The 13,506-nt window shown below is 44.8% G+C and overlaps 1 pseudogene; it reads left to right on the top strand.

Annotated features, from left to right (window-relative positions):
• The first annotated feature begins 8,100 nt into the window (after positions 1 to 8,100).
• LOC142840282 (osteoclast-stimulating factor 1 pseudogene) lies at positions 8,101 to 13,237 on the top strand (annotated as a pseudogene).
• The last annotated feature ends 269 nt before the right edge of the window (positions 13,238 to 13,506 follow it).

Here is a 13,506-nt window from a genome sequence, read left to right as displayed (position 1 = left end):
ACACAGAACGGCTGGCAGGGCTCCAGGATGCCTGTCTCTCTAAGCCGGGCAATATGAACTGTAATTTCCCTTCCTGCTTCCAGGATCATGGGGTATTGCTTAAGCTGGACTGCGATAACTGAACTGGTTAGTTAAACTGAACTTGGTGTTGGGTCAGTCCTTGGGGGCTGTTTTCTGCCCATTCCCCTGGGAATCTGTTGTATAGCCCAACTGTATCTTTTGATTAGGGGCAGGACTTTCAGTTAGGAGATATTCTTTTGACAGAGGCCAAGACACCACAAGTTGTTGGGTACCTGTCATCAGAGAAGGTGGCAATGGTTTTCAGTTTATGTGAAAGTTTTTGTCTCTCAATCAGTTTTTGGTTGTTAAATATCTTTTAAGCTACCCCCAGTAAGTGGGACATACTTATACCTTTAATTTATTTTATTATTCCTTTTATAACTTTTTTCTTAATATCTGGGGACATCTGGGTGACAGAGGAAATCTTTTTAGTAGCTGTTTTTAATCATTCTAAAAAGGACCTGGTAAAAATTCTTTAAAGTCTTTTTGGACAGAACGGAAGTGTGGAACTTGCTCTTTTTGGTTTCTTTGGGATTGTTTAGAGCAGACAGGGAGTAGAGGGAATGTGTATCACATGGAACTATTGCGCACTCCCTGTGTTCCTTCTGTTTAGATGCCAGGGGGCCCTGAATGATAGGCTCAGTCAATCCCCTACTCCACACAAGGACCAACTCCACACAGGACAACCCAGCACTACGACTGGGAGTCCATCAGCAGAACAAGCATCACTCCATAGGTGGGCCAGGTGCAAGTTTTTTGGATTCTCTGGGTCCTCAACAAGAGGAGGCAGATCTTAAGCCCATGGGGGTGGGGCTGGGAGTTTCATACCAGAGAAAGGCACTGGTCAATACAGGGAAACAAAACTGATCGAAAGACATATAAACACACACAGACACACACTCACAAAGAGAGAGAGAGAGAGAGAGAGACAGAGAGACAGAGAGACAGAGAGAGAGACAGAGACAGAGAGAGACAGAGAGAGAGAGACAGAGAGAGAGAGAGACAGACAGAGACAGAGAGAAGACAATCAGGACAACCACACATTCATACAACTAATACAACTAAACAGACAGGGAATCCAGTGAGGCCTTACACAGATTCACAGATCTGGACACTGGATCAGCAGCCACACTGACCTCCTTTATGTATTTAAACAGCAGGCACCTTAACCAGACTTACCTCTGGAAGTGACAAGTGGCAGTACCATGTGATTTGCTAATTTGTTTCCTTTGGGGTGGAGATGTCCAACTCTTCAGAAGCATTAGGTAGCAGCTGATCAAAAGGAGTCGTGGGGACCTAGAACTCAGATTGCACACCTCCTAACAGTTTCTACTGACCACTGCATTCTCACCAGCTCCAAGGGGTTCTGAGACCCGTGGTGTCTTGAGGTCTAGTCTCTGGAGATTTCAGTGGAACCTCCAAAAATTTCTGTGGGGTGTTCACAGGAAAAGAGTACTTGGACATGGTTTTAAGATAATAGGAAGTCTAATTATTAGCGGCCAGGTTCCCAGTGTTCTGGATGCCAGTGTAGTCCCAGACCTTTCTCAGGGCAAGCTTTTTTAAATTTGGAATACTTTAGTTAACAGGAACAGTTAGCAAGAGGTGGAATCACAGAAGCCAAAAAACAAGATTAGTACACTTAGAGACTTCCCCAGAACTATGATATTTGATTGATTAGGTCTTATTTGTAGTTTTGGCAGCTGGTACTGGCTACATGTTGAATTTTATGGCCTGAATGATAATTCCATCATGGACTCAGTTGTACTAAGGTCTGGGGGCCTGTTACCATTTTGGGGGAGTTTTCAGGTCTTTAACTTCAGATTGCGACTGTGAAATTGATCCCTTTGTTCTGAGGCTTTCAGTTTCTTAGCATGAACACCCATTGGGTTCTCTGGTTCTCTCTAACATTCAGATAACCGTTGTTAGGCCTTCTAGATTTCCATCAAGTTATTCTGCTTTTATCAGTATATTAAATGACTGGAGTCTGTATATTTCCCGAAAATGTGCTGTATTTATTTCAGTTTGGGGAAAGCTGAAAATCCAAGATTGGATGGCTCCTTTGGCCTCTGGTAAGGGCCAGATCACATGATGATTGGAGTACATGAAGTTTGGAAAAACGGCATCACCAGACAAGAAACCAAAAAGTAATTCAGTTGTCAGATTCAGGCTTTGAGAACAGCACCTTCTCGTGAGAACTGACACAGTTGGGGAACAGCTTATACAATGCATTGCACCTCGCCAGAGTCCTAAGGTCTTCCCACTAGACTCTTAAAAGTCCCACTGCTTCTCAGAGCACGATACTAGTGACCAACTGTCCTATACACACAACTTCAGGAGATGAAATCACAGCCAAACCATAGCATTGATTGTATTTACTTTATTTTTTACTTATTTTTCAATTTCTTTCAGATTGTGACAAACTTTCTCCATTCCCTTTCCTCCCTCCAAACTCTCCCATATACCTCTTCCCACTCTCCTTCAAATTCGTGGCCTCTTTTTCACTAATTATTCTTGTATGCATATATGTATATAAATATTTATTACCAAATATAACATGTTCAGTCCACATAATGTTATTTGTATGTGCATTTTCAGAGATGACTGACCATTTGGCATTGGGCAACCTATTGGTGTGCTCTTCCCTGGGGAAGGCCACTTCTCCCACTTTCAGATGCCCTCAGTTGCCTTTAGTTCTTTGTGTACATTAACTTCTATTAAATAAGGAGGGAATACAGGAACATATAGTTAAGTTTTCAAAACTAGGCAGTATCATATACTCTAAAGGCTGATAAAAATGTGTACCTCTAAGAACAAGGTGCTAACACATTGCCATAGTTACTTTCCTATTGCTGTAATAGGACATGATGAGAAGACCATCGTAATTTACACAGTACAAAGTTTATTTGGGGTTCATAGTTTCAGAGGTTAGAGTCCAGGACCATCATGGCAGGGATCATGACAGCAGGCAGGTAGGCGGGTACTGGAGCAGCAGCTGAGAGCTCACAATCACTAGGCAGAGAGTGCTAACTGGGAATGTCATGGGCTGTTTGAAACCTCAAAGCTTAACTGCAGTAACACACCTCCCCCAACAAAGCTACACCTAGTCCTTCTCAAACAGTCCATCAACTTGGGACTGAGTATTCAAATATAAGAGCCTGTGGGGGCCATTCTTGTTCAAACCACCACACAGGCTATTAGAGATCAAAAATGAAAGTCAGACTTCTCTAAGTGTACTTTCTATAGTTCAGATGATAAATGTTTTGCATAATTATAACAAAAATCAAGCCCAAATTATCCACAACTATTTAAAGCAAGATGAATGTGCTAGCAGTTGTTGGGAGACTAATACAATCAATTTTCCATGTTATTTTAAACCCCAGGAGTTTGACTAACCTGGTGAGATACATCTTCAAAGACAAAGAGAATTGTAAATCTCAAATTGCATTTAATGATAATTCTTAGTAATAATACTAAAATTGACATTTGAAAACTATCAAATATGTGCTTAGGCTGAAATAAATAGGTTCATATAGTTAGCAACTAAGATTTTTCTGCATAGGAAGAGAAATCATGGGCCTGCCCGATGCCATTAGGGCCTGAAGGATGAAGGACACTTACATGTCTGCCCAGGATTGCTTGCCCTGGACAGGGAAGAGAACCCAAGGGCCAGCTGGGCAACATTGGAGAACAGGACAGTCAGGCACCATTATGGTGAACAAACATATGGTGGGGCTTTGTAGGCAGATGCTGCTTGTTTATTTCCCAACTGCCCATACCTGAAATAACCACACCGAGACTGTATTAACTAAAACACTGCGTGGCCAATCACTTAAGTGTATTGCTAGCTAGCTCTTATATCTTAAATGAACCCATTTCTATTATTTTATATTTTACCACGAAGTTCGTGGTTTACTGGTAAAGTTCCCGGGGTGTCTGTCTCCTTCAGCGGCTACGTGGTTTCTCTTCTACTCTGTCTACTTTCTCCTCCTCTATCTGCTTGGAATTCCCACCTTGCCTTATTCTGCACTGCAAGAGACCCAAAACAGATTCTTTAGTAACCAATGGTAGTCACAGAATACATAAAGAATCCCACATCAGGGCATGGGGGAGAAAGAGAGAGGCAGAATGTCTCATGTCCTCTGGAGAGAGGGGCAGATCTGAAGAGGCAAAGGTGATGAGGAACGGCCTGATGTCAGAGGCCTGCTTGCCACCGGAGCTGCAGCTGAAGGCCATGTCTGGGTCTGTGGTCTTACTGCAGCCAGAGCCTGTGTTGATGTCACCTGTTGCCTAGAGGGCCATGCAGATGCCTGGGGTATGGGCTACCTCCTGGGGTATGTTGGTGTCCAAGGGTCACCCTGAAGCTGGGCTGATGTCCACTGAGTGGCCTGCACTGCCATTCGGGACCATGGGCCATGTCTGAGTCTGTGGCCCTACTGTAGCTAAGATCTGTATTGATTCCCATGACCCAGTTGTTGCCAAAATCCACAAGGATGCCTCAGGTTTTGGGCTGACCCCTGAGGCCATTTTGATGTCTGAGGACCATGGTGCTGCTAAGACCATACACATCTGGGTGGCCTGCAGTGCCATCCGGGACCATACTGACATCAGGGCCTAGATAGCCATGGGGGGAGGAGGGGATGTCTGGGTCTGTATGTCTGGGTCTGTGGCCCTACTGCAGCCAGGGTGAGTGTTGATGTCTGTGGCTCCTGCTACCTTTGAAGGGCATGTGACTGCCTGGGGTCTGGGCTGCCATCTGGACCATGTTGGAGTCCAGAGACCACACTACTTATGGGCCCACTCTGATCTGAGAGACTTTGCACTGCCACTGGGGGCCATGGTGACAACTGGACACAGCTGGACTCAAGTTGCTGCTGCTGACTGGGTTCATGATTCTGGTGCATCTAGGTTCTGTGCTGATGTCTGTTGTCCGTGTTACCACAGAGGCCCATGTGAACCACTTGTTGAAGCACAAGGCTGTACTGAGTTGGTACTGTACCTCCCTGGCACAGCAAGAGTTGCCTCCCCAACTGGAGAACTGACCCATCCACTGTTCCCACCCCTCATAGATAGCTGCCTCCCCACTTGAGAAAGCTACCCCATCCCTCACCAAGGGCTCGAGAGAGCTGACTCCACATTTCAACTGAGGGTGTTGGTCCCAGCAGCCCAGACCAACTCAGCTACCACCCAGGCACACATGCAGGACTTAGCACTTCCCAGCATCTACCCCATCTATGACTTGCTGGAGCACGTGAAAAGACTGGTCCTGTGGAATCAGAACCGCAGGATCTCCATGATTTGGGGCAGCAGAAGGATATCCAGGAGGAGGAGATTAGGTGAGGGCCCAGTGATGATGGTGTATCAGAGACAGAGGCCTTGAAACTGACCAGTGACTCACTGCAATGAACATTTGTAAGTAACACTGTTTGGACGGAAGGGTGTATATGATACACAATAGCGTCTAACTCCATTAAGACAAATCAAGAGGCGATGGAGAGGCAGGAAAGATGGAGAAGGAAAGTAGTTTTTCTTTCTTTGTTTGCTTTTTGTTTGGTTGTTTTGTCATTTTGGTTTTCTTGTTTGTATGTTTTAATTAATATTCTTGTTTGTATTTGTATTTGTATTTTTTTAAAGTTTTTCCTTTGGAGAGAAAGGGTGGATACAGAGGGACTGGGAAATGAGTGAGATTGGGTACATGTTGTGAAGTTCCCAAAGAATCAATAAACATTATGCTTAAAATAAAAAAGATTTTTGCTGGGGAGTGGTGGCACACGCCTTTAAACCCAGCACTTGGGAGGCAGAGGCAGGCAGATCTCTGTGAGTTCGAGGCCAGCCTGGACTACAGAGCAAGTTCCAGAACTGACTCCATTGCCACTGGGAAGCTCTGTCTTGCAAAACCAAAATAAATAAATAAATAAATATTTTTCTGCATAAAAGAAGAAATACATATATAATATTAAATAAGTTGGACAGGTCTAATCCAAGAACAGAAAAAGAGTTGGATAAAAAATGTATAATTTTAAAACCAAGGATTTTAATTTTACAAAACATTGGCAATGAGATTTTCTAGTTTTCTGTATAAAAGCCCTGCCCTTTATGGCTCAATTCATTCTAAAGTGTTTTTATTGTTGTGTTTGAGATAGGCTTTCATATAGCACAGGATTGCCTTGAATTCTCTGTATTATTACCAAGGATGTCCTTGAGTTTTTAATGTGCCTCCTCCATCTTTTGAGTGCTGGGATTACAAGCATTGTCACCATATCAGGTTACAAAGTATTCTAGTTTTTATTTTTAAATATTTATTTTATTTTAAATTATATATATATATATATATATATATATATATATATATATATATATATATATATACTATGTGTGTATGGTGGGGCATGTGTGTGGCATATATGTACAAGAGTGCAGGTATGTGCAGAACCTAGAGGAATTGGGCCTCCTGGAGCTGGAGACAAGTGGTTGTGAGCCACCTGGTGGTAGCTGCTAGGAACTGAATTTGGGCCCTCTAGAAGCATAGCATGTGCTTTTTTGTTTGTTTGATTGATTTTAAATTAATATTCCTATTCTTATTTGATTTTTAAAAACTATCTTTTTCATTTTACATCCCAATTCCAGTTTCCACTCCCTCCCCCCGTCCTGTTCTCTCCACCTTCCCCTCACTTTACCCTCCATCCACTTCTTAGAGAGGGTAAGGCACCTTGCTTTGAGGAAGGTCCAAGGCCCTCCCTACTACATCTAGGCTGAGCAAGATATCCATCAAAGAGAACGAGTTTTAAAATGTCAGTATAAGCAGTAGGAATAAATCCTGGTCTCACTGCCAGTGACCCTGCAGTCTGCTCCAGCCATACAACTGTCAACCACATTCAGAGGGTCCAGCTTGGTCCTATGCTTATTCCTTCCCTGTCTGTCTGGAGTTGGTGAGCTCCCATTAGCTCAGGTAAACTATTTCAGTGGGTGTCCCCATCATGGTCTTGACCTCTTTGTTCCTATTCTCAGTCTTCCCACTCTTCAACTGGACTTTGAGAGCTCAGCCCAGTGTTCTGCTGTGAATCTCTGCCTCTGCTTCCATCAGTTGCTGGATGAAGGTTCTGTGGTTACATTTAAGACTGTCATCAATCTGACTACAGGGCAAGGCCAGTTCAGGCACTCTCTCCTCTATTGTTTAGGGTCTTAGCTCTGGGGTCATCCTTGTGGATCCCTGGGAATTTCTCTAGTGCTAGGTTTCTTGCTAATCCCATAATGACTCTCTCAATCAAGATATCCCTTTCCTTGCTCTGTGTCTCTGTCCTTCCTCCATTTCAACTACCCCGTTCCCTCAAGTTCTCCTTCCCCCCACTTTCCCCTCCTCCTCCCCTTCAGCATTTCCTTCTCCCCCTCCTCCCATGCTCCCAATTTTTTTCGGATCTTGTAACACTTGCTTTTAATCTCTGGTTTATCTTTCCAGTCCCCCTACAAAGCATTTTCTCTTTTGCTATTTCTGTTAGTATTAGTAGTTTTGGGTTTGCAAGTGTGAATAGTTCTTATACAGAAGACTGTTGTTGTCTGTCTTGAATCCAAGTTATTTTTATTAAGTACATACTTTTGTTATTAAAGTGTCCTGGACTTTCTATGTATACACACATACACCATCAAAAATGAAACAGGGGGATTGAGATGGCTTAGTAGTTAAGAATATTTGTTTTGGTAGAGGACTGGCACCCAATACCTACAAGGTGGCTTACGATTTCCAATTCCAGAGAATCTGGCATCCTCATTTGACCTCCATGGGCACCAAGAGTGCATACAGTGGACTTACATATGTGCAGGAAAAACACTCCTGCACATAAAATCACAATTAAATCTCAAATAACACAGAAAGTGATCAACCCGTACAGAATTCATGTTTTCAAAAGAAATAGGCTGAGCTTGGATGGTTCTAGTGTCCTGCATGGGCTGAGCAAAGGTCAAGAGCCGCTGCAGCCAGCTGCAGGCTTGCTGCCCAGTTTTCCAGAGCGTGTGGGGCAGCTGAGGCTTGCCACTCCGCACTGTGCCATGTTCACGCCACCCCCTACACTGGTCAAACTAGGGCAAGTTAAAGTCTTCAGAGTTCTGTATATTTCTGAACCCAGAACTCCAGATGAATTTTACTTTGAGAAAGGAGTTACTATCTAGGGAAGGAGATATTATCTACATCACAGACATTAATGACACCAGATGCTGGAAAGGGACCTGCAAAGGCAAGGCAGGCCTGACCCTGAGCAACTATGCGGCTCAGCAGGACGGATTCATTGACAGTCCATAGCATGAAGCTGCAAAAAGAGGTAATTTGAGCTGCTTGTGAGAGTACTCTGGGCAATCATGTGGGTATGGAGGGCTTGGACAAAGCCACCGGAAACCCAGCCCTGTACTGGCCCTGTTATGGGGGCCACAGAGGTATAGCAGAGGTGCTGTTAACTCAGCCAGATTTGGGGAGGAACTGGCAAAGCAAACAAGCCGGGAGATCCAGTTCTGCACGTGGCTGCCTGGAAGGGTTCTGCAGACATTGTCCACTTGCTACTGGCAAAAGGTTTGAGGACAGACTTAAGAAACATTGATAAGAGCTGGCCTCTGACATGGCCTCCAATGTCGCCTGTGAATCACTCAAAGAATCAGGGAACAGATGGGGTTTGAACAGTAAGCAAGTGTTATCTCCCCTCCCCTGCCACAGCAACACAATATTTTTATTAGTTATTTGGGAATTTCACACAATCTACTTGCTTCACATTCTCCCAGGTTAACCTTCCCACCCTTGTGCCCCCACCTCACCCCCGGACCCCCTCCAACCAATTCCATCAAGTCTACTTTGTATTGCCTATATACTTATTGGAGCATGATCACACACTTTCTTAAAGAAAACCAAGTGACGTCATCATTGTTGTCATCATGTCTGGTTGTGCCACTCCCCACCACCTGAAGCCATCAACTGTGAAGAGCTGTGATGAGGGCTCAGATTGATCCCTTCTGGAGCTGCTTTGATCACTAAACTTCTTTCCCTTTTGTCATTCCCAAACCTTGGTTGTGTTACTAGAAGAGCCTTGATAACTTCTTCCTAAAGTTTGTTTGAACATGGCACTCCTGCACCGTGATCTGTGGCAAGTCTGCCTGTCCATGAGCAATGCTCACCCATGGCTTGCCAATAAGTGGCCTGGCACTTTTATGTTCACCAGTGTAGAACAACAGCAAAAAGATTATTTCTATTTGTCAAGCTAAAGCAATGTAAATACTTTTCTTTCTTTTAAAAATATCGGTATGTCTAAGAGAGTTCTTTAACTCAAGGATTGTGGCATTTTGGGTGGGTTTTTCAAGGGGAAATGCTTAGTATAATGATAGATCAAAATTCTCAATGGAAAGTTGTCAGCTATTCTGACAAAGTGAAAACAAAACGATACTGAAAATGGACATTTAAAGAGAGATTTAAAGAAAAATAGGCTTCCCGCAGCATCCAGCTGGAAGGGGTCAGTGGCTCCTGTGTTGCCCTGGAGACTGCCCAGTTCAGGCAAGCACAGTTGCCTGAACCTGCCTTCTAATGAGGCTGTGTCCCCGTCCTTGTGGTCCTCGGCTCGGCTGCACAGTCAGCTCCTCGATACCCCCAGCCCCAGCCCCATGGCCTTCTCTTACCTTGCCATCCACATGCCCGCTATGGTGAAGATTGAGAAGCCCTGTCAGTCGAACCTGACTGCGTGTAGCTCTTCACCAACAGCCCGAACAGCAGAGAGCTCCAGAGACACACAGCCAAGAGGAGGGTCTCATCTTCCTCTTATACAGAGGTTGTAAAAATAGGCTCCCAGCTGCTCTCCTCTCATTCTCAATGTGGGCCCCATGCTACAGACTCTGAATGAAAAAGTTCTGAAATATTAAGAACAGAGTCCTAGTTCAAGACTTAGGATTTATCTAAATTCGCTGCCCAGCTCAGAACAGACACATAGGGTTTCTGCAGCACTTATGCCTGCAGACTTCTTTGAAACCACTCAGGAGTTCCTAAAGCCACATCCTTTAGAAGAACAGAAGCATCTCACAGCCTGCCCTGAAGAAGCACTTTTTATGAAGAAGGGTCCAGCATGTCAACTTCCTGTTTCTTTTCAAGAATGTGGTGGTGTGCAGGATACTGTTTGGAGGTCTCCAGAGGACAATCTTGTGAAAACCAACAGATAATCACATTAAAACCACAAGGAGAACCCAAAAAATCTTAAAAGTGCTAGGCAGGGGTGGCGCAACCTTTAATCCCAGTACTCAGGAGGCAGAGGCAGGTAGATTTCTATGAGTTCGAGGCCAGCCTGATCTACAGAGTGAGTTCCAGGACAGCCAAGATGACACAGAGAAACCTTGTGTCAAAAAATCAAAATCAAAACAAAACAAAAAAAAGAGACCCACAGCACAGATAAGATAAACAGTAGGGGGCTGGAGAGATGGCTCAGTGGTGAAGAGCACTGCCTGCTCTTCCAAAGGTCCTGAGTTCAATTCCCAGCAACCACATGGTGGCTCACAGCCATCTGTAATGAGGTCTGGTTCCCTCTTCTGGCCTGCAGGTATATACACAGGCAGAACACTGTATACATAATAAATAAATAAATCTTTTAAAAAAAAGATGCACAGTAGAGGTGAAGTAATGACATCCCTTAGTTACCTTCCAGGTCTAAAGTTACCAAGAAAAAAGTAACAGTTAGTTGCATGCAAAATTGATGGAGCTCACCAGCTAAGAACCAAGGGCAAACATGACAAATTGTGAGGGTGAGTTGTGTTCAGAGTCACAGTGCCTGCTTAGGCGAAGGGCAGCACAAAAATGTGGTGCTGCCTGTCTCCATTTTAGGACCTGTCATTCTAGGGTTCTGAGGCCCCCCTGGGAGAGGTAGAGTGAATACTACAATGTGCTTCTGGAGCATGAGATTCAGTGTCCTCTAAAGCAATTCCCTGCTGCCTCTGCTGCCCTTTGAAATAGTGCACAGCCAGATAGGGACCAGTGAGCTCCCAATTTCAAACATGCGCATGTGCACATGTGTGTGTTCATGTAAGTGTGATGTAGGTGGGTCTTCTGTTTTGTGTTTGTGTTGTTATTTCGGATGTAAAGCTAGCCTTGCGGGAGCCGAGTGGGACAAAAAGCAGGCCCGCTCCCTCATCACTACGTAAGTGCATGTGTATTGTCTTCTTATGCAGTTTAATTGCCAAACATCTAAAGATTAATGTGTTGTATGTGTAAATATTTCATGCATTTAACACTAGTAACTGTCATATTTTGATAGCAACAAAGTTTTTTTTTTCCCAAGACAGGGTTTCTCTGTGTAGTCTTGGCTGTGCTGGAACTCCCTTTGTAGACTAGGTTGACTTTAAACTCACAGAGATCAACATATCTCTGCTTCCCGAGTTCTGGAGTTAAAAGCCTACACCACCACCGTCCGGCACCAGCAAAGTTTTAGAGATAAAATAGTTCCTTGCCAGCAGCAGATAACTTTATAGCTTCAGGAAATGTGTGTGGAGAAGTTCTGTGTGTGAGGAGGAAAAAGAAAATAAAAGTGAATCTGAAAGAAATAAAATAGATCATTAAATCTCATTTACCATTCTTTATACAGACGCTATTATCTGCTGACTTAAGAACAGCAATGCCCGGACTAGCTGAACATAGAGGACAATGAGGAATACTGAGAACTCAAGAACAATCGCAGTGGGTTTTTGATCCTACTGCACGTACTGGCTTTGGGGGAGCCTAGGCAGTTTGGATGCTCACCTTAGGAGACCTGGATAGAGGTGGGCGGTCCTTGGGCTTCCCACAGGTCAGGGAACCCTGATTGCTCTTCGAGCAGATGAGGGAGGGTGACTTGATCGGGGGAGGGAAATGGGAGGCGGTTGCGGGGAGGAGGCAGAAATCCTTAATAAATAAATAAATTAAAAAAAAAAGAACAGCAATGCCCAACAGAATTTTCTGTGTAATGGAATGGTCTATTGCTCTGCTGTCCCATAAATGGCCTCTAGACACATGGGCTATTGGGCAACTGCATGAATCTAAAAAGCTTTTCTCATGGAGAAAGATGGCTGTCTCGGTAAGGGTTTCTGTTCATGTGCTAAAACACCATGACCAAAATCAGCCTGGGTAGGAAAGGTTTATTTCATCTTGCAGCCTGTAGCCCATCATCCAGAGAGGTGGGGGCAGGAACTCAAGGTAGGAACTGATGTCGAGGACATGGAGGAGTGCTGTTTATTGGCTTGTTCCTTTTGCTTTTCTTGGCCTACTTTCATATACCATCCAGAACCTCCAGCCAAAGGAATGGCATGGCCCGCAGTGATCTGGACTCACGCGCATCAATCATTAATCAAAAAGTGCACTACAGAGCCGGGCGGTGGTGGCGCACGCCTTTAATCCCAGCACTCGGGAGGCAGAGGCAGGCGGATCTCTGTGAGTTCGAGGCCAGCCTGGTCTACAAGAGCTAGTTCCGGGACAGGCACCAAAGCTACAGAGAAACCCTGTCTCGAAAAACCAAAAAAAAAAAAAGTGCACTACACTTCTGTTAGCTAGGTTCTGTCCGAAAGGTAGAGGGTCCACCCACCCTTCCCTTTTTTCCATGACTTGCACCTGACCCAGAACTCTGCAACCTTCTACATGACATCCTCATGTAAAACACAGTCTGTCGCCCAGGTGGTTGTGGTGCATAACTTTAACCCCAGCACTCGGGAAGCAGAGGCAGGAGGATCTCTGTAAATTCGAGGCCAGCTGGGTCAATAGAGTGGGTCTCAGGACAGCCAGGGCTACACAGTGAAACCCTGTCTCAAAAACAACAACAAAACCACAGTCTGTCTCCAAGGCACCGAAGACAAGGCATAGGTGGCCAGTGGCCTAACACATTCCTTGGCCTTGGCTGTTTCTCTCTTAGGCATTTTTCACCACTTGGTGGTACTCTATAGCAAGGTCCTTGTCTTTAATCTCCCCCCAACAGTCCCTCAAGTCTCCTGGTTCCTACCACTGTTTTTGAACTGACTTCTGCACTGTCTCCCCTGGAGCCAGGGAGGCCCTGCCCTGAGACCAGATTTCCACAACCTGACTAACCTGTCTAAGGGACAGCTGTCCCCTAAAGGAGGGTTTGCACTCGGCTCTGCGTACCGTACAGGTGGTGGCAAACAGACCATCCTGCCCCCGAGGATACCCTGTGTACAGGAGAACTAAGGTTACTGAACAGATGGATCCTGGATTACCTCAGCAGGCTCTGTCTTCAGAAAATTCCTTAAATGGAAAAAGGCAGCAGAGGAGTTGGTGTGGAAGACACTTGAAAGACAACAGCCACTTGGGAAGGAAAAGGTCACAAGCCAAGGGACACAGGCAACCTCAACTGAAAAAAATGCCTCCATAAAATCTGCCTGCAAGCAACTCTGGGGTGCATTTTCCTTCCTTCCTTCCTTCCTTCCTTCCTTCCTTCCTTCCTTCCTTCCTCCCTC

The sequence above is a fragment of the Microtus pennsylvanicus genome, chromosome X (assembly GCF_037038515.1).
Source record: "Microtus pennsylvanicus isolate mMicPen1 chromosome X, mMicPen1.hap1, whole genome shotgun sequence".
In the NCBI taxonomy this organism is placed as follows: domain Eukaryota; kingdom Metazoa; phylum Chordata; class Mammalia; order Rodentia; family Cricetidae; genus Microtus; species Microtus pennsylvanicus.
Note: the sequence above shows the minus strand (reverse complement) of the source record. Positions and strands in the feature narration are given on the sequence as shown.